Below are 19,273 nucleotides of genomic sequence, written 5' to 3'. Positions count from 1 at the left end.
GGGGGGCGCCGCGGGGGGCGCGCACGCGGGCCCGGGGACCTCGCCGGGAGAGCCCGGCGCTCGGCGCGGCGCGGCCAGGCTCGGCGCCTCTCCGCCCCGTTCCTCGGCGCGCTCGCCCTCGCCTCGCGGCTCTCATTCGCTGGGGTGCCCAGAAAGATGCTCAGAGGCAACGGCTAGGGGAGCGGAGGTTCCTGCCACATGTCCGCGTCCTCGGGGGCCAGAGCCCGCCAGCCCTCGCGGATCCCGGCTCGCAGCCAGCCCGCGACCGCTGCCGTCGCTAGTGCCGAGGGGCTCGGGTGAGTAGCGGCGTGACTGCGGGCGGCGTGGGGTACGGCTACCCCGTCCACGGCCCCAGCTTTCCAAGATGCGGTTGCGGGAGAAAAAAAGGAAGCCGGGTCGGGTCGAGAATCCGGAAAGGCTGCGTTAAGGGTTGCCGGGGCATTTGTTGCAGCCAGGCTGGCGGTCTCCACTGTGTGGGCCTGTTTTTGGTTTTTTTTTTTTTTTTTTTTTGGTTTTTTTTCCCCCTCAAAAAACATGGTTTGGTTATTGCTTTTCTCTTTCGGGTTGGGCGCATTTTCCCTTTCCTTTCCTCATCTTCGGGGTTGCAAGGAGTTTGAAGCGGTAAATTGCCGGATATCTTTCCAAATGGTTTGACTTTCACGAGTAGATATTTTCCAAAGGTCATTTGTCTTCAGTATTAAAAAGCCACACCAATCCATGTAATTTCCAGGTGCGCTTTGAATCACTTTTGAGGAGTAGCTGGAAAACCAGACCCTGGAAGGGTTGCTGTTGAGCGTGCCCTCTCTCCTCGTATTTTTTATACATTATTAATCGGAGGGGAAAGTGGGCTTGGACTTAACCACTCTACGCCTTGGCGAACTGTATTAGAGCAGCAAAGCCTGCAATTTGCTGCTTTCGTGAAGGTCGGATCAACATTTCCATTGAAATCCCAATTTCGGTGGTTGCAACTTGGGTGTAATTTTACTCCAGGCTAAAACTTGCCAAAGGCAAACAAGATGTTGTTTTTATAAGGATGCTGCCACCGCCGCGGTTTGGGGGTTTTTGTCGTTGCTGCTTCCCTCCAAGAAAACCAGCCACCTACAAACATGAGCCCTTAAAACAAATGGGCAGCTCAGGAAGGCTTTACATTTTCAGAGATTGTCCAGGAAGGCTCGTTCTCGCTGCAGTTATCATTTCTCCTCCCTGAGCGACTGAGATGTTAGTTTTAGGAGGCTAAAAATTCAGCCCCCAGGCTGCAGATAAGCACCCAACATATATGGGTAGATCGAAGGCATGTGAGCTTTGGGGTCCTTAACGATTCTTAAACACTTACTAGATTAGGATACTTGCTACTTGGACTCTTGCATGGAAAGGCAACGTGAGGAATTTAGGTACAACGTAAAGACTTTCCTCAACGTTGACACAATTACCAAAGGAGTCTATAAATCTCTCTGGGAGTCTTTACACTAGGGTAGCTTCACGTTGAAGTTTGGAGCCAGTTCTGAGCTTGTTTGGAGCTGGAAGGGAGAGAGAAAAGGAGATTAGGAAACCTCCCAGAGGTTCCTTCCAAACCTGTGTTCTTTGTACTCAGCAGATGAGCTTGGGCAAGGAGATGCCAGTGGTGTCTGGGTTATTTGAGTCCGTGGTGTCGATGGCTCTGTGACAGAATAGACTATAATGACTGGTGCTGGCATTGTCCCACTGCAAAGACTTCACAAGTGTGCCATTCTGTCATTCCACCCTGTCAGTCCTGAATAGTGCTTGGTGTGGTTGCAGTGATCCTCCTGGACTCAGATGGAGGAGAAAAGAGTAACTGGTACAAATGAAATTAAAACAGATTCATGCTACCTGGGCGACTTTGTGACGTATTTTAAAAAACATCGTTACAAAGACTTTTTAAACTTCAGAATGCAGGGGGAAATAATAATGTTGGATAAAAGCAGTGACGAGTCAGTGCTCCTTGCTCAAGGATAGGAACTTCCTCCTACAGTTGCTAATTGCCAAAACTTAATTTTACTGCATTAGAGTTACTTTGCTTGAAGCACTTTGGCACTTTTAGTAGAAGTAATATTTTTCTTCTTAATCAGTGACAGTAGAGTGATAATATATCCATGTATTAGGAATGAGCGACTCTGTATCATTACAGTTCCCCAAAGGGGGACCAGAGAAAGAGAACAAAGTATCTCACCTCTACTTGGAGATCAAATCTCCATTAAAATACTTTTGAAATATAGGTACAGCATGGTACAATATTTAATAAGATATTTGGGGGTAACTAGTTTTTAACAAAACTTTGTAAGTACATTTATTTGTCAGCAGTTTAAAATTATAATCACTGGACAGTTAGTATCAATCTAAAAGTTTGCAGGTTTAACTAAATTTGTATACATGTATTGAATTCTGATACATTTCTTTTCTGTTAATTTACTGCGTATGGTATAATTGGTCTGAAATGTTAGGGAATGGCTTTCTTTAAAATAGTAATATTTGTTTAAAGTTACTGTACATATTCTAAATAGAGTAAAAATTAGCAGACATTGTTCAGGAAAGGCATTCCCAATAATCATTTGCGATGTTATTGTCCTCTTTTAAATGTTGGCAAATGTTTACCAGTTTATTATTAACTCATACTCATTGCATCATTCATTGAATGAGGATTTTTGAGCACCATGTGTTTTGAAGCAGGTTTATCCTTTCTCTAAATGGAAAGCAGACATGTTCTTTAAATATTATATTGAAATAAATGTTTTGGCATTATCAGTGTTTATAGCATTGGCAGAGTCTGTATAAACACCGGGTAGAGTTTACTGATGTCCCTAGTTCTAACCAGATGCTAATGTCAACATATGTCACATTAATATCCATCAAGCCAGTTAATGTCCCAGGAAGAATGAACAATTAGCAAAATTAATTAGGAGATCTGCTTGACTGAAGTCATTAATGGTCATCAGTAAAACATTTGTATTACCATAGGCATGTTTGATTTTTATACATTTGGGATTTATAGCAGTAATTCAGATTTAGCATTTACAAGTGCCACTACCAGTAATCAAAGTACAAGGTCTTCCATAAGCCACCAGTAATTAACAGAAGTGTGAACAGAAACCAGATTTATTTATTGGTTACCTATTTTTTTTTCCTTTCATGGACAATAGCCAGTAACAAAGCATAAGTGTTTGCGGTGGAATTTAATGGCAGTGGATAGCAGTAAGCCTTGGAAAAAGTGTTGCATGTGTATTTCTTTAAGTGAAAGAGTACATTAGCTGTGATGTCTTTACTCTTGTATTAATATTTGATTTCTTTAAAATGATTGTTTTCAAAGTGCAATGCTGTCAATATATTTAATAATTTGCTTGAGAAAGAACATTTACATGAATGCATTTATCTTCCCACATATCTGTCAATAATGCATTGTTCCAGAAATCTATTTTTATGTAGATGGAATTTTCATGTAAAAATTAGCCTTTCTTATAATTCTAGTGTGATCTGAAAACCATTCTTGTTCATCTGATTTTTGCTTTCTCTCCATGAAATCATGAGACGGTTTTTTTAGAAGTCAAACTATGATTAAGCTGAGTCTTTTTTTTCTTTAAAAAAAACTGTGAGAATAGTTTGTTTAGAAGAAAATTCAAAGTTAATTCCCTTAAAAATTTTATGTTTAGGCAGTATCTCCCGATTCTGGTATTTACAGAGCAAAGACTTACTGGTAGTTTTCTCATATGGGAATAGGAAGGAGTGCAGAGAAGATCAATACAGGATTTGATCTGGAAGAAGCAAAACTGCATGTTCTGATCCCCTCTGTTACTAAATGCTTTATAGTGTGTTTTTAGGTGACTCTCAAAACAGAATTTTTCTATAAATGGCTTTTGTGGATACGTCTCTTTTGGGTTTGGAATTAAGGTAACTAAACTGAAATTACTTACTTCACAAGACTAACCACAAGAACATGCTCTGGAAAATCAATGGCTGCATTGAGATTGTCCAGATACCCATGTTTACCACGTTCCAGCCCCTCTGTCACTATAGACAGCCACCTTTGAAGCATACAGAAATCAGTGGGCAACCCCAGCACAGTCTCAGCACTGCTTGGCCATATGTTTAAGTGGTACTCAGTTCTGTAGGTCTTATAACATTGGTCAGGGCTAGGTTTTGTGACCCTGTGAAAACTAAGACACTTGGCAGGAGAAAATTGTATTTTAAGACTATTTGAGCATCCTGTCATTTGAGCACATTTCAGTTAGAAGAATTTTTTTGTAACTGTAAGTTTTATGGTCTGTTTTTGGTTTCAATTAAGGCTTGAGCGTGACTTGCACATAGTCGTAATTGCAGCAGGTGGTATGTTTTGTGTTGTGTAATGTTCATAAAAGTCTCGTTTCCTGATGTTTAGAAATCATGACCATTTTGTAGTTATTCTTCCAGAAATACAAAATGTAACTGTAAAAATAAGCTGCTCCTCTTTAGCTCCATCATTCATTTCTTCAGAAAAGATGTGCAGACCATATGCAGCATCTCTTGGCTCTTAATACTTTTTTTTTTTCTGTCTTAACTGTCAATTTAGTGTAAAAATAATTGGTTCAAATTGTTTTCTAGTAGTATAGCTTTCTCTCTGGAATGAAAGGTCTGGCATTGCGTCCTAAATATCTCCCAAGGCTTGGTTGGTACTCTTGTTATGAGTGATGCTATTTTTTTCACCCTACTGGTAGATCAGTCGTACACACTCATGCCAAACCAAATTTGGTACAAAGCTTCAAATTAGAAATAAATAGTCCCTCCCAAGTTTCAACATTATTTACACACTGGCTCTCCCTCCTTTTACATCCCCAGAACTATTCCAGATAGGAACCAAGCTGTCTTGGAAGATGCAAATTCCTAGTAGCTAACAGAAGGAACTTTTTCCCCTTCTTTTCCTGACCACTCATCACTGACTTTTTCTCTCCTCTCATTCACTGCTCTTAGCTCAGGTATCTTTCAAATCACATAATCTCTTTAATCCCTTTCATTAGGTTTCTCATTACTAAAACCTCCAGAAAATCTGTTATTTCCTCTTTTATGTTTTTGATACAGTGACCCAAGTCATGGCTGATAAGTATTTAGGGTGGTAACAGTGTTATGTCTGTTATCAAAGGAGCTGAAATCTATACATTTTAAAGCTCTATGAATAAAAAACCAGGACCGGGAAGCTCTAAGGCCCTTCAAAATGGACCTGAAGCCCCCTTCAGAATATCCATAAATGTCTCCACCAATATGAAAGATAAATAATAATTGTAATTTGTTCATATTAAATAAATTAAAATATTTCTTTTAAATTGTATATTATGCCAGTGATAATCCATCATGTTGATTTTATAGTATTTTTGTTGACTTTTCTAGAATTTTTCTAGAAAAAAATTTTATTTTCTAGAATCTATTTTCCAGAATTTTTGTTGCATATATACAGAATTTTAGCCCAGTAGACATTCGTGGGCTCTAACCCTAATATTTAATTATTGTTTATACTGTGGCTTAGTTGAAGGAATTTGCTTTCTGAATTCTAAACAACTGACCTAAAAGAGATTTGCCAACACAACCCTTTGAGAAACAGTATCTGTGTGTATTCAATTCATTCACTTGAGAAATTTTTACGGAATGTCTACTGTCTTCAAGGCACTGTTGTTAGGGCAGGAGATATAATGATGAACAGAATAGACAAGGTCTCTGTTTTGTAGAGCAGATATTTAATGGGGGAAGTTTACTACAAAACAAGTAAATAAATAAATGGAGAAGATGATCTCAGACAGTGGTAAGTGCTGTGAAGGGCATATAACAGGGTGAAGTGCTTGAGGGTGTTCTGGAGGGGAATGATGCTACTTTTAAAAAGTTGTTCAGAGAAGGTCTCCCTAAGAAGGTGTCCATCAAACAGAGAATGGTGAGCAGGAACCAGCCATGCAGAGAAACCTGGGGAAGGAGCATTCAGTCAAAGGTACCCACTCACCTAAGTGCCCTTGGGGGACAGTCACAGTATGTTTGGGTAACAGAGAGCAGTACAGTGTGCCTGGGTCCTTGCCCACTCAGGTCAGCCTTGCTGGTCATGGCAAAGGGTTTGGGTTTTATTCTAAAAGCAACATGAAGCAAATGGAGAATTTAAAGCAGAAGTACAACAGCTTTACCTTTGGAAAGAATACACTGGCTGCCGTGGGAAGACTGGACAAAACCAGAGGCAGAACGGACATAGAGGAACCACATAGAAGACTATTATAATAGTCCAGGTGAGAATTGATAGAGATTTGGGCTAGGGTAGTGACAGTTAACAAAGAAGAGCTGTGGGAAGATTCGGAGTATCAAATTGTGAAAAGCTTTTGTGAAGTTCTACAAATATAGGAAAATACAAAAAAGAAAATAACAATTCTCACAGTTCTCACCATCCAAAGTAATATCTTGGCATTTTTTAAGGAAAAATAATCACCACATTATTTTTTATATTTTGATATTTGATCATAAGACATAATTCAGGCGATGCACATAATAAAAATACTATAATTTTTAAATTACGCTAAACCCCACCACCCAGAAATAACCATCTTTAACATTAGACTAATATCATTTAAGGCATGTTTCTATGCATATATACAGAGGGATTGGTAGATGGATGCATGAATAGAAAGAAATGTTGATACTTTTATGGTAATGGCAATAATGGAATCATACTGGAGATGCTGTTTCTAAATAAAAAGTATTAAAATTTGTTTTCTTATGTTTAACAGCATAAAAAATGGAAGTAAGAAAAGCTAAATAATTGTTGAACTTCAAACAAAGTTCTCCTTCCTACAAGTTATTTCCTAAAAGATCTCCCTTTATGTTTAAGAGAAATGGTTATGATTAACGGTTATTAAATGGCTATGGTTAAGAGAAATGAAAAATGTTAAGAGGTTTGAGCAGGAGTGGGTTGAGATTTTGTAGGAAGGTTATTACAAGTTGGGACTCCTCTTTAAGAAAACAGAGTATATTTTACAAACCATGATCATATGAATGCTTTGCTGTGACCACCCCCAGGGCCAGCGAAAAACAAATCACCCATGTAGGTGAAAGGCCTTGAAGCTTAAGTAGCTTTACAGTAAATCTACCTCAGGGTTGCAATTATTATGCTTTTTAAACTACATATTCCAGCTTTAAGTACGTTATCACCCATCTCCTCTCCTCAGCTAATAATTTTAATTAATTTATATTGATCATGTTGTAATGCTTGCTATTATGTAATCATAAAATCATAATTACTAAGCTTATTTAATATAAATTCTTCTATTCAAATAGACCCAGTGTTTCCCAGTCCTTTAGTATAGCTTCTCCATTTCTAAATAAGTTCTTTGATTCATCTCTTAATTGCCTAGATGTCATTGTCAATTGCTTTCTGTTCTTATTTCAAGAAAGACTTGTAGCTACTGCATTTCTGAGAGTTTTTGTTTTTGTTTTTTTTAATATTCGAGAGTATCTTTCTGTTACTTTTATAATTGAAACAACATTGAGGCTGAGTATAATATTCTTGTGTTGTGCTCTCTTTCCCTTATAGTTTTGCAGCCATTACCCCATTGTTGAGTAGCATTCACTATTACTGTGCAGTCTGAAGCCACCCTTTGTAGGTGTTTGCTTTTTCTGCCTGGATAACAAAGAATTCTTTCTTCATCCTCATAGTTCAGTAGCATAGCTAGGATATGTCTTGTTGAATGTTCTGTGTCAGAATTTTCTGCAATACAATGTGCTCTTTAAATCTGCTGACATTGTATCATATCTTTTATTATACATTTTATTCCATTTGTATTGTTACCTACTTTGGGGCCATCAATTATCCTTATTTTGGATCATCTTTGTCTCTCTTCCATATCTCTTAATTTCTTTATACTTTAATCTTTTTGTCATTTTCAGCAGCATTCACAGTGATTATGTCAATCCTTTCCTCTGTGTTAGTAATTCCATTTTCAGAAGTGTCTACTCTGTTTCTTGATGTTTCTAATTTATTGATTGATTCTAAAATGATGCTCTTTGGTCCTTAAATAGTTTCATTAGGTCCACAATCTCTCTTTTCATCTCATTCATTTGTTTCATTATTCTGTCTTTAGCTTCAATTTTTACTGAAATCATTCTTCTGTAGTAGAACGTTTGTGTGAGGAGGTCCTTCCTCTTATTTGAATAAATTTATTCTAGATTTGCTTCCTCATGCTATGACCCTTGCATTTTATATTCTTCCCTTCCCTCCTTCCTCTCTCCCTCCTTCCTTTCGTCCTCTCTCCTTCTGTCCTTTCCTCCTTCCTCCCTTCCTTGCATATCTGCCTTGCTATTTTTTTTCATCCGGCTGGTGCTTGGGGAGCTTTGCCCAGACATGGTGTAAGTAACTCCTTAGATCACTTCCCACCTTTTGGGGGACCAGTTTGATTTTTTTCTTTGAGCTATGTTTTACTGCCTGGACCTGTCCACTTTTCTGAAGTGGGAGGGAGTTGCCAAGGGAGGTAGAAATCGTGGAGAGAGGTAGCTCATGCCCTGTGCAGCCTTGATTACGTTTCCAGGGCTTTGCCTTCTCAGGTTTTGCAGAATGTCCCTGTTATCAGCATTCATTTCAGCAAACTGGGAAGGGGTAGGTGGGAGATACCAAGGACAGTCTTTTTATAATCAACTAAAGGGTTCCATGTGAGCTGGCAGCTACCCTGGAGGTAACCTAGGACTTCATGGGTCTCCTTATCACAGTGGGCAGCCCTGGAGTCTTCAGTTCCATGGAGTCAGCCCTTTACTCCCTTTTTCTCATTTCACATGTTTCCATCACTCCTCCATAGAGAGAGGAAACAGATAAGGATATTCACTGAGTGTGTGCTTTCTCTAAATTCAGGGTTATTACTGAGAATTCTCAGAGTTTTGTTGACTGTCTGGACAGTGAGAACAGGGTTGGGAATCAAGCAACACTGTGCCTCTTCATCCTGCTCCAGAATCTTCTCTTTCTTTCCTTGGCTGCCAGTGTTGAAGTTTGTTTATATTTGTTTATGTTCCTTTCCTTGATTGGTTACTGTTGGTATTTTTTTCATACTGTTTATTATTTTTTTTCCACATTTCGTTGGGTATTTGGGAAGGGAAGTTCTGTGAGGCAGTTTAAATTTGCCATCTTAAATCAGACTCTGGGATATATTTTGGAGATAGAATTTAGATGTCTTGCTGATGAATTAATTTGAAAGATGAAGGGAAGGGAGGAGTTATGGATGATGCCTAAATTTTTGGCCTTAGCAGCTGGGTGGGTGATGAACAGATTGGGCCAGTGTTGGGAGAAGGAATCAAGAGTTCTGTTTTAAGCATTTTAAATCTAAGAAACTTGATATCCATGTGGAAATGTCAAGCAGGTGGTTGGCTCTACTAGCCTGAAACCCAGGGGAAAGATGCTCAGCATATAGGTGGTACCTAAAAGCACATGCCTGGATGAGATCACCTAGGGAGAGAGAATATAATATTGGGAAATGTATAATGAATATGTACTAATCAGGATGTGTGGGTGTGTGGACTCTCCAGGCTCAGTGTAAACTCTTCTTAATCTGACAGATGTCTGAAATCTTTCAGTATAAATGTATCAGGTTAATGTTTGGTATGAATTAGTGAGAAATGTAGGTCAGGGAACATTTTGAAAGATGGGAAATTTTATACTTCTAGATCTACACAGTAACACAGTAAAGTACTGCCTTTCAAAGATGGTTTAGACTTGCTTTTTAGCTCTTACCACATCAATTATCTGTATTTGAGGATGATAAAGATTTAATGTTAAACAAATATGTAACTTATTAGTTATGAAGACTCAATTTTTTCTTTCAAAATGAATCTATATATACATTTGTATTTAATACATACTTTTACAATTAAAATATAGCTTTTGCTTATAGTAGATGTACATTGTACATTTTAAAGCATTGCTATATTTGGAGGGAATGTGCTTAATGAAAAGGATACTGTTCTGGAAATTAGGAAACAAATTCTAGATCCAGCTCCATCAGTAATAAAAATTAGCAGTATGAAACACACATAATCCTTTCAGTGTGACAGGTGCTGTTCTAAACACTTTACATAATATTTACTTTTTTAAGAAGTTGTATAGTCACACAGCTTTCAGCTACTTAATCTCCCAGGACTTTAGCCTCCTCATTTGTAAAGCCAGTGTTCCCTCTAGCTCTAAAATTCAGCATGATTTATCTTTAACTGTACAGTTTTATCAAGAAACGTAAAAATGTTTTAATGATCTTATTAACCAAAGCAAATGGTAACAGACTCTTTTATAGTCAGGGGAAGATGGACTGTTATATCACAAAGGTTGACCAGTAAATTATGAAGATTTTGGTCGACTAGGATTGCATCCCAAACATACCTCCCCTTATGCTTTTGGTCACACTTTACCTAAAACATAAGGATTTTTTTTTTTTTTTTTTTTTTTGCAGTATGACAGTTACTTGCCCAGTTGCTAGGTAACAAGGCAGATCTCTATAGCTTTATCTGAACACACAGCAGATGATTTTTTAGTGACAATTGTTTATATCCAATATGTTAAAGTATGCTGTATTGGTAATGCTTAAACTGTTGATTTACCTACTGTGCATTTGCAAGAGAGTGTGCAGTAGTTCACAGAGCTAGTTTTGTTCTAATCTTTCTCAAAAGCATTATTAATATTTGCCACTAAGAATGACCAGTTGTCTAGCAAAGAAGCAATAGCTAGATTGTTTATTTGATAATCCTTCCAGGTGGCTGATCACAATCAAAAACATTGCCACACCTTTCTGATTAATTATGCTGTACATCTTCTGGGAGGGATGTTTTGTTCTTCTGTGGGGTCCATTCATATGTTATAAAGTTTGAATTTTGTGAAAATTGATATTCTTTATATCGCTTGTCATTCCTCGTACTATAATCATTCAGGAGATCTAGCTGTACACTGAGAAGTAGCAGTTGATTTAGAAGTATTTAGAAGAATTGTTATTTTAAAACATTATCCAAATTTATTATTTTTTTTGTCTTTTGGTACAGAGGGGAGAAATCATAGCTGCACATCACCAATGTTACATAATCAGCAATGGTGTGTTGTTAGAGATCTTTTAACAAAAGTTACAATTAAAGAAAAGATCTGGGGGCTTCCCTGGTGACGCAGTGGTAGAGAGTCCACCTGCCATTGCAGGGGATACGGGTTCGTGCCCCGGTCCGGGAAGATCCCACATGCCACGGAGCGGCTAGGCCCGTGAGCCATGGCCACTGAGCCTGCGCATCCGGAGCCTGTGCTCCGCGACGGGAGAGGCCACAACAAGTGAGAGGCCCGCGTACCACGAAAAGAAAAAAAAAAAAAGAAAAGATCTGCAATTTAAGTATTATAACCAGTAAATTTCCATAATAAGGAAGGAAAAAATCTCTTTCCACTCTTTGTGGATTTTGTTCACAATATTTGCCTTTAATCGGGTGGATTTATTTGCTTGAATGTTTCTTAGTATATGCCAGGAAACATGTGAAGTATATGCTTATTCCAAATTCATTTTCCTCCCGACATTTATATTGGTAAATTTGGATGATTATTATATAGAAGTTATCCATTGAGTTAATCGTCATTTGTCACAGTCTTTTCAACTAAAAGTCAAAAGGCTATTTATTTTATACTGTAATGGAGAAGAGGTGTCTGTTGAGCCTTGCACTTTTGTGGTAGAGTGGCTGTAATTAGTACATCAGCTATGGGATAATTCAAAATTATGGTACAATTTCCTTTGTAGCATAAGAAATATCACAATAGGTAATGTTAGGATTCAGGTTTGTCTTAAAAGATTTAGTTTCTAGGACAGTGACATAAGAAAATTCTTGGAGATTATTTGTTCACAAGTTATTTTTTGATGACAGCAGAAAGGATGCATTCTGTAGAATCAGAAATCACAGAGACAAAAATGAGTTATTACCTGTCTCTTGGGAGAACTCAAGGTAACCCTGTCTTTACAAGTCAGCGCACCAGGAAGCTAGTTTATATAGAAAATAGTTTAATATGGAAAATTGTGCTTTAATAATACCTACTAGTTAAATGCCTGCATTCAAGAAAATACAGTTCTCGCTGCCTGAAAGCTATAAAAGCCACCTGGAATGATTCTGAATTTCTGTAGTCTTGAGTAAACCACAGGCAAGGCGTATATTTTATTGACTGTGGACTGAAGGCCTGAGCTATTTTCAAGACAATTAAACAGTAATTTATTTGACTCTTTACAGTGTTCAGTTATCACTGTGGCATTTAAATACCAAAAGTGAAATGGAAATCAGCCCTCTGATTTCTCCACTTTTCATATTCTCAGTGACATACAGTTTTGCCTAGTTTTTAGAAAACATTGTTATACAAACCATCACTTATTATACAAAAATTTTTAAATCATTTCAGGCAGGGAGTCGAAGCAGATGTCTGTTTGCCATATAACAGTAGTTCTCTCCTTATAAGGGAACTCACTGCAAGATTTCATTAGGTTTTTTTATCTTTCTCACAGTAATTTTGGGAAAAAAACCAAACCTGTGTTTATACAGAACTTTTAGAAACTTATACATCTTGTTAAGCTAGGTAAACTTGTGAATTCCAGTTAAGGTTGACTTATTTCATATTCTTATTTTTGATTGTCATATTGTTACCAAAACCCAACTCCATGTGATTGCTACCTTCTTTTGTGTCTTATTTTAGAAACATTATTTGAATGGACTTTCTTCATCACCCTGTGTGTCTTTGTGATTATTGTTGCTATATCATTTTAAATGATTTTAATGGAAATCTTTTTTCTCTCTCTCAGTACTGGAGCCTATCTCCTATAGAGAAACTAAGTAATCCTAAATATGAGCTGTTATTGTCTCACTTTTAGGCTTTACTTATTTTTAAAAAGGGTTCTGTGGCCATAGAAAATAACACATAGATTTGTCAGAAGATTAGCATCCTAGGATATGAAAGCTACATTCTGCAAAGCATTGGAGTTGGTTCTGTTTTGTATTGTTAACATATATTTTATACTTTTAATCATTGTTTATCACACTGTGCAAAAAAGAAAAAAGCCGAATAATCTAGTGTTCAGCTCCCTTTTTGTTTATCCAGGCATTATGGGAATTTTAGCTGAGAGTGAGACTAATACTGAATAATCATTTCAAAAGCAAATGTCATTTCTGATTTTAAAAAATGATTCTAATTTGTGTGTGTGTGTGTGTGTGTGTGTGTGTGTGTGTGTGAGTGACTATGAAGATTCCAAGAGAATTTATTTGTCCAATATTCAGGGTGCCTGAAAGCCTAAATGTATTTATCCATACTATATGGATTAATAATTATTTTTAAGGATTTAAAGATTATTTTATGGCTTTTTTTCTCAGAACACCCTCAGACACTGTTTAAAGAATTTTCAACTGAGGTTTATCAAATGCCACAAAATCATAGGAGGGATAGGAATTGAAAAAAGGGAGGGGGGAGGGAAAGGAACAGAAAGCAGCAGAAATACATAAAGAAAAATGAGGAAGAGCAAAAAGTTTAAATTTTTATTATGTGTCAACAGAATACTTGGTACAAGTTGCTTCCTTTCTTCTGAAGAATGGTGAGGAAAGATGGGCTTGGGAGTGCTTGTGATTCCTCGAATTGCGACTTACCTCCACCACTAATTGGCTGTGTGTGCTTTGGGGAAGTTACCAAACTGAACCTTTTAGAGCCTTATTTTCCTCATCTGTAAAACAGTCATGATGTTTACCTTGCACGGTTATTCTGAGGACTAAGAGGTTGGACAGACAGGTAGATGGATAGCCCTCTGATGCACAGTAGGTGCTGAATAAACCTCTAGCTGCTATTTTTGATAGTTCTTATATTTGTTAGAGACATTTTCTTTCATCCTTAGCCACCAAATATCAATACAGAACCAATTTTAGGACCATGAATGTTGCTTTCAAACCAACAGATCTGAAAACTTATAGCCAGGACAAGAACTTAAAGCCCAAAGCAAACCTAGAGTGGCTGACTGTGGCCTCCGGTTGTCCTCTGCATGGCCCCAGGGTGCCACTCCCACAGACAATCTGTGCAATGTGATGCCAATTCAGTTGATCTGTTCTTGGTCTCTGCTTTTAAAGAAGCATAAAAATCAAGGCATGAAAAACTTTTTTTTTGTTCAAAACTACTTATGTGTTGTAAGTCCCCTTGTACAAAAGATGGGAAAATAACTTGTTTCCAGATCTGTTGGCTTTGGCATCCTCATATGAAACATCATCTCTCAAGGGGGTGCTCTGGCCAACAAGAGAGTTGATATATATATATATATATATATATATAGAGAGAGAGAGAGAGAGAGAGAGAGAGTGAGCAAGCGTGAGCACCAAAGCAATCTTGAGGAAGAAGAACAGAGCTGGAGGTATCATGCTCCCTGATTTCCGACTATACTACAAAGCTACAGTAATCAAAACAGTGTGGTAGTGGCACAGAAACAGACACATATATCAATGGAACAGAATAGAGAGCTCAGAAATCAACCAACACACTTAGGGTCAATTAATCTGTGACAAAGGATGCGAGAATATACAATGGAGAAAAGATAGTCTATGCAATAAGTGGTGCTAGGAATACTGGACAGCTACATGTAAAAGAATGAAATTAGAACATTTTCTCACACCATATACAAAAATAAACTCAAAATGGATTAAAGACCTAAACGTAAGACCAGAAACGATATAACTCCTAGAAGAAAATATAGGCCGAACAGTCTTTGACATAAATCGTATCAATATATTTTTTATCTGTCTCCCATGACAAAGGAAACAAAATCAGTGGGACCTAATTAAACTTAAAAGCTTTTGCACAGCAAAAGAAACCATCAACACAACAAAAAGACATCCTGCTGAATGGGAGAAACTATTTGCAAATGATGTGACCAATAGGGGGTTAATATCCAAAATATATAAATATCTCATACAACTCAATATCAAAAAAAAAAAAAACCTTTTAAAAATGGGCAGAAGACCTGAATAGACATTTTTCCAAAGAAGACATACAGATGGCCAACAGGCACATGAAAAGATGCTCAACATTGCTAATCATCAGGGAAATGTAAATCAAAACCACAATGAGATATCACCTCACACATGTCAGAAAGGCTATAGTCAAAACAAATGTTAACAAGAATGTGGAGAAAAGGGAAGCCTTGTACACTGTTGGTGAGAATGTAAATTGGTTCAGCCACTGTGGAAAACAGTATGGAGGTTCCTCAGAAAACTAAAAATAGAACTACCATATGACCCAGCAATCCCACTACTAGGCATATACCCAGAAAAAACGAAAACACTGATTCAAAAAGATACATGCACCACAATGTTCATAGCACTATTATTTACAATAGCCAAAATAGGGAGCCAACCTAAGTGTCCATCAACAGATGAATGGATAAAGAAGATGTAGTGTATATCTACAATGGAATATTACTGAGCCATAAAAAGAATGAAATTTTGCCATTTGCAACAACATGAATGGACCTGGAGGGCATTATCCTTAGTGAAATTAGTCAGACAGAGAAAGAGAAATTCTGTACATTATCAATTATATGTGGAATCTAAAAAATAAACAAATGAATATAACAAAAGTTACCAGTGGGGGAAAGGAAGGGGGAAGGGACACCATAGGGGTAGGGGATTAAGAGGTATAAACTACTATGTAAAAAATAAATAAGCTAAAGTATCTGAGGGTCTTCTGAGAAGAAGAGCCATAAAATAATCTTTAAATCCTTAAAAATAATCATTAATCCACATAGTATGGATAAATATATTTAGGCTTTCAGGCACCCTTCACGTTCCCACCTAGGCCTAGAGTATTTATGTTCAGTGAATATGTGTAGAATAAATAATATTGGAGATTGGGGGACAGGTTTGTGCATAATGCCTATATTGTTTTATCTCTCACTTAAAAATCTAAAATAAAAAATTAATTGTTGCCCCATTAGCCAGTATGACATTTGCTAGATTCTTCTTGATAAAGATAAGGGTAGCTAGACAGTTCTTAAAGGATGCCTTCTTGTTCTTAGCTTGAATCCTAACAAAACTAGAAAGCCTTCATATACTAAACAAGCAAACACAAACGAAACCAACCCCCCAAAACAAAACACAACAACCAAAAAAAAAAATCCTTGATCATTAAAAAAGAAATAATATTTCCTGTTTGTGACTTTATTAATTCACTCATGCTTACCATGTATAAGTCATCAAAGAAGAAGGGAGAAAGCCATTTTGGACTTCCTCTTCCACTAGTTTCCACTTACTAAACATTCAACCTGTTGTACTACCCCAGTAATAGGTCAGGAAGTATTTCTTCAAGTTGACTTAAAATAAGCTTTGACTGATGTTGTTTTCCTATTATTTCTAGTAATGGAAGGGTCAACCTGATAATGTTGATATCTGTTGTTTGGAGGTAGTTCCTATCTCATTAGAAGTTTTAGATAATAAGAATCAAGATGGCATCACAACTCCTTCCTGGGCAGAACTTCCAGTGATACTGCCCCATCGCTGAGACTGCTCTTTCCAGATCTCTTTAGTCTCAGGAGGGATTTGTTAGGCTGTAGGTAGACCGCAACTCATTGTCTTCATAGGTGCCTATAGCTTAACTACATAGTGTTTTTATGAGCCACTCAGACCCAAACTGGCCCCATTAGATCGGCCGTGTTGCTATTCTGGTTAGTTACTTGTCATCTAATTGCATCATTTAGCTATATATGCATAGTGACCCGAAGGCCAAGTGCTTTTCTTTATTGTACAATTACTCTGAATAAACTCACCGTGAAAGTAGAATTTAAATACCTGTTGTAAAATACCACTTCTGAAAGCCTGTTTTGGACTTTTTGCCAATGCTTTGATGCATTTTTAAAGAAAGCAATCTAAAAATGTCATGTGATTTCTACCTGTACCCTAAAGCCATTAAATATTCTTTTCTGGGATTGCTCTTAGGTTCAGTTTATTTAACTAAAAAGTTTGGTATCCCCATAGTTTCTGATTGTGAAGGTCTTTCTGCACATTCTTGATCATTTTAGTTTATTCTAATAATGTTCCCTGTAGTCAAATGAAACACAAAAGTATAACCACTTTAGTTTTTCAGGCTTTCGGTAAGTGTTCTCTTCCATGTGAATTCAACAGATTCAATTTAACAGATAATTTATTGAGTTCTTTTTTTTTTTTTTTGGCTGCCTTGGGTCTTTGTTGCTGCACGCGGGCTTTCTCTAGTTGTGGCGAGGGGGTGCTGCTCTTCGTTGCGGTGCGCAGGCTTCTCACTGCGGCGGCTTCTCTTGTTGTGGAGCACGGGCTCTAGGTGTGTGGGCTTCAGTAGTTGTGGCACGCGGGCTCAGTAGTTGTGGCTTGTGGGCTCTAGAGCACAGGCTCAGTAGTTGTGGCGCACAGGCTTAGTTGTTCTGTGGCATGTGGGATCTTCCCGGACCAGGGCTCGAACCCGAGTCCCCTGCACTGGCAGGCAGATTCTTAACCACTGCGTCACCAGGGAAGCTCCATTTATTGAGTTCTTAATCTGGGATGAGCATTGTGCTAGAATCCCAGAATACAAAAATGTGTTAAGTCCTGCCATGTGGGGAAGGAACAGCATGTAGACAGACAATCTATTCAATTACATGGTAGATTACAAGGTGTATTGGAGGCACCAAGGAGGCATTTCAGCTCTACCTAGAGAGTTCATGGAAGACTTCTCAGAGGAGGTGACAGTTGAGATGAGACTTTAAAGATGATCAGGAGTTCACCAGGAAAACCTGAGAAGAGGATGAGGGAAGAAGGCACTGTAGGCAGAGAAAACAGCATGTGCAAAGGCACAGAGGAGTACACCATGTGGTGCCACTAGCAGTGTAGTGTGGGTGGGTATGAGGAAGAGGAGAGAAAGGAGGCTGTTAGACTTCAGCCTTCCTATGATGGGAAGGTGTGAAGCAGAGGTGTGAGGTGATCATGCTTGTAGTTGGGAAGAGTCACTCTGGTGCAATCTGCATTCCTCAGCCTCTGTTGTTTGTACTTAAAGACCAGCCCCTCCTTCAGTTTTTATTACAGTTTCTGCAAGGCTTGATCTAAACTGTGACATATTCCAGGCCAGATGAGCTGAGGAAGGCTGAATTTAAGGGCCACAGGCCAACGGGTGCCTACAGCAGTTATCCCCTACCTTGTTATAGCAACGTTTAGGTTGTGTCATCCCTGTGGTTCTTTTGTGGGCCATTCCTGCCTCCTGTACACTGCTCACAAAACCAATGAGCTTTAGATCACAAGCCCAGACTTGTCTTGATATTGGGTGCAGCCCCTGATTATGTAGATGATCTGGGTCCACTCACTCATCATATACCTGAGGACCTGCTATGTGTCCCAGGCTGGGAACACAGAGCAGTGAGACAGCTCCTGCCTCCCACTAGTTATTTGCAAACACGTAAACAATTCCAGTAGAGTACAATAAATGCCATAGTAGAGAAACTAAAGGAACAGAAAGGAGAGGAGAAAGACCAGGAAGGCTTCCTGCAGGAGACGGCATCTGCATCTCCTGAAGGAGGAGGCATATAAAGGTGGACATGGTTGTCAAGGTGCCAGGCAAACAGACTGAAGAGCTGCTGAGAACTGAAGTGTGTCAGGCCAGAGTGTGATAAGAGAAGGAGCTAAAAGGTCAGAGGGGACCAGAGCCTCCAGGGCTGTACACGGTGCCACCCGGAGGGTTTTAAACAGGGAGAATTAACACGTTCAGCTTTGCAGAAAGATTGTACTGAGAGCAGAGAGAGCACATTGGAGGACAAGATGGAGACAAGGAAACTGTCTCTGTTTCCCTCTGTTACTGAGCTCTGAGAGTGATGCTGGTAAAAAAAAAATAATGAGAGCTGTAGCCAAGTTAGCATCTACGGAATGTAGAGGTAAAGATGGGTCTAAAAGAGAGGCAAGGAAGCAGAATCGCCAGAGGCTGGAGGTTCAGTGGATGTGGAGAGGAATAAGAGGGCCAAGCTGAGGATGAAGAAGGGTGGTCCATAGTCCACGGATGGTACAGGTTTTCAGTGGCTGCCACTGTTGTGATAGTTACATTACTGGCTGGATTTGAATGCCACGCTGGAATCCCGTAACCCTTAATATGCCTTCTCCTCCTTGATTCATTTTCATATTCTTGTCCAAAGAACACTTCTTTTATAAGCCCTGAAAATTGTTTCCACCTCTTTTATATCATTTTTCCTTCAAAACCTGCGAGGAAGGTTAGACAAGTGTCAGTTTCTTCATTTTGTAGATACACATGTCATGCACAGAATCACACAGC

General features: G+C 38.5%; 1 protein-coding gene across 28 annotated transcripts in view; it reads left to right on the top strand.

Annotated features, from left to right (window-relative positions):
• The window catches only part of ANKS1B (ankyrin repeat and sterile alpha motif domain containing 1B), a 1,179,755-nt gene that overhangs the window by 1,014,220 nt on the left and 146,262 nt on the right, over positions 1-19,273 (top strand). For 6 of the 28 annotated variants that reach the window (XM_027107300.1, XM_027107299.1, XM_027107298.1 and 3 more), the window contains exon 1: positions 13-296. The exons of the other annotated variants lie outside the window; for them this stretch is intronic. The gene's annotated coding sequence lies outside the window, so the exon portion shown is untranslated. Of the gene's footprint in view, positions 1-12; positions 297-19,273 lie in introns of those variants that run through there. 28 annotated transcript variants of the gene reach the window in all.

Source organism: Aethalodelphis obliquidens, unplaced genomic scaffold (genome assembly GCF_003676395.1).
Source record: "Aethalodelphis obliquidens isolate GAN/ISIS:26980383/991018 unplaced genomic scaffold, ASM367639v1 scaffold8, whole genome shotgun sequence".
Classification (NCBI taxonomy): domain Eukaryota; kingdom Metazoa; phylum Chordata; class Mammalia; order Artiodactyla; family Delphinidae; genus Aethalodelphis; species Aethalodelphis obliquidens.
The sequence above is the reverse complement of the archived record's forward strand: the minus strand, read 5'-3'. Positions and strand labels throughout refer to the sequence as shown.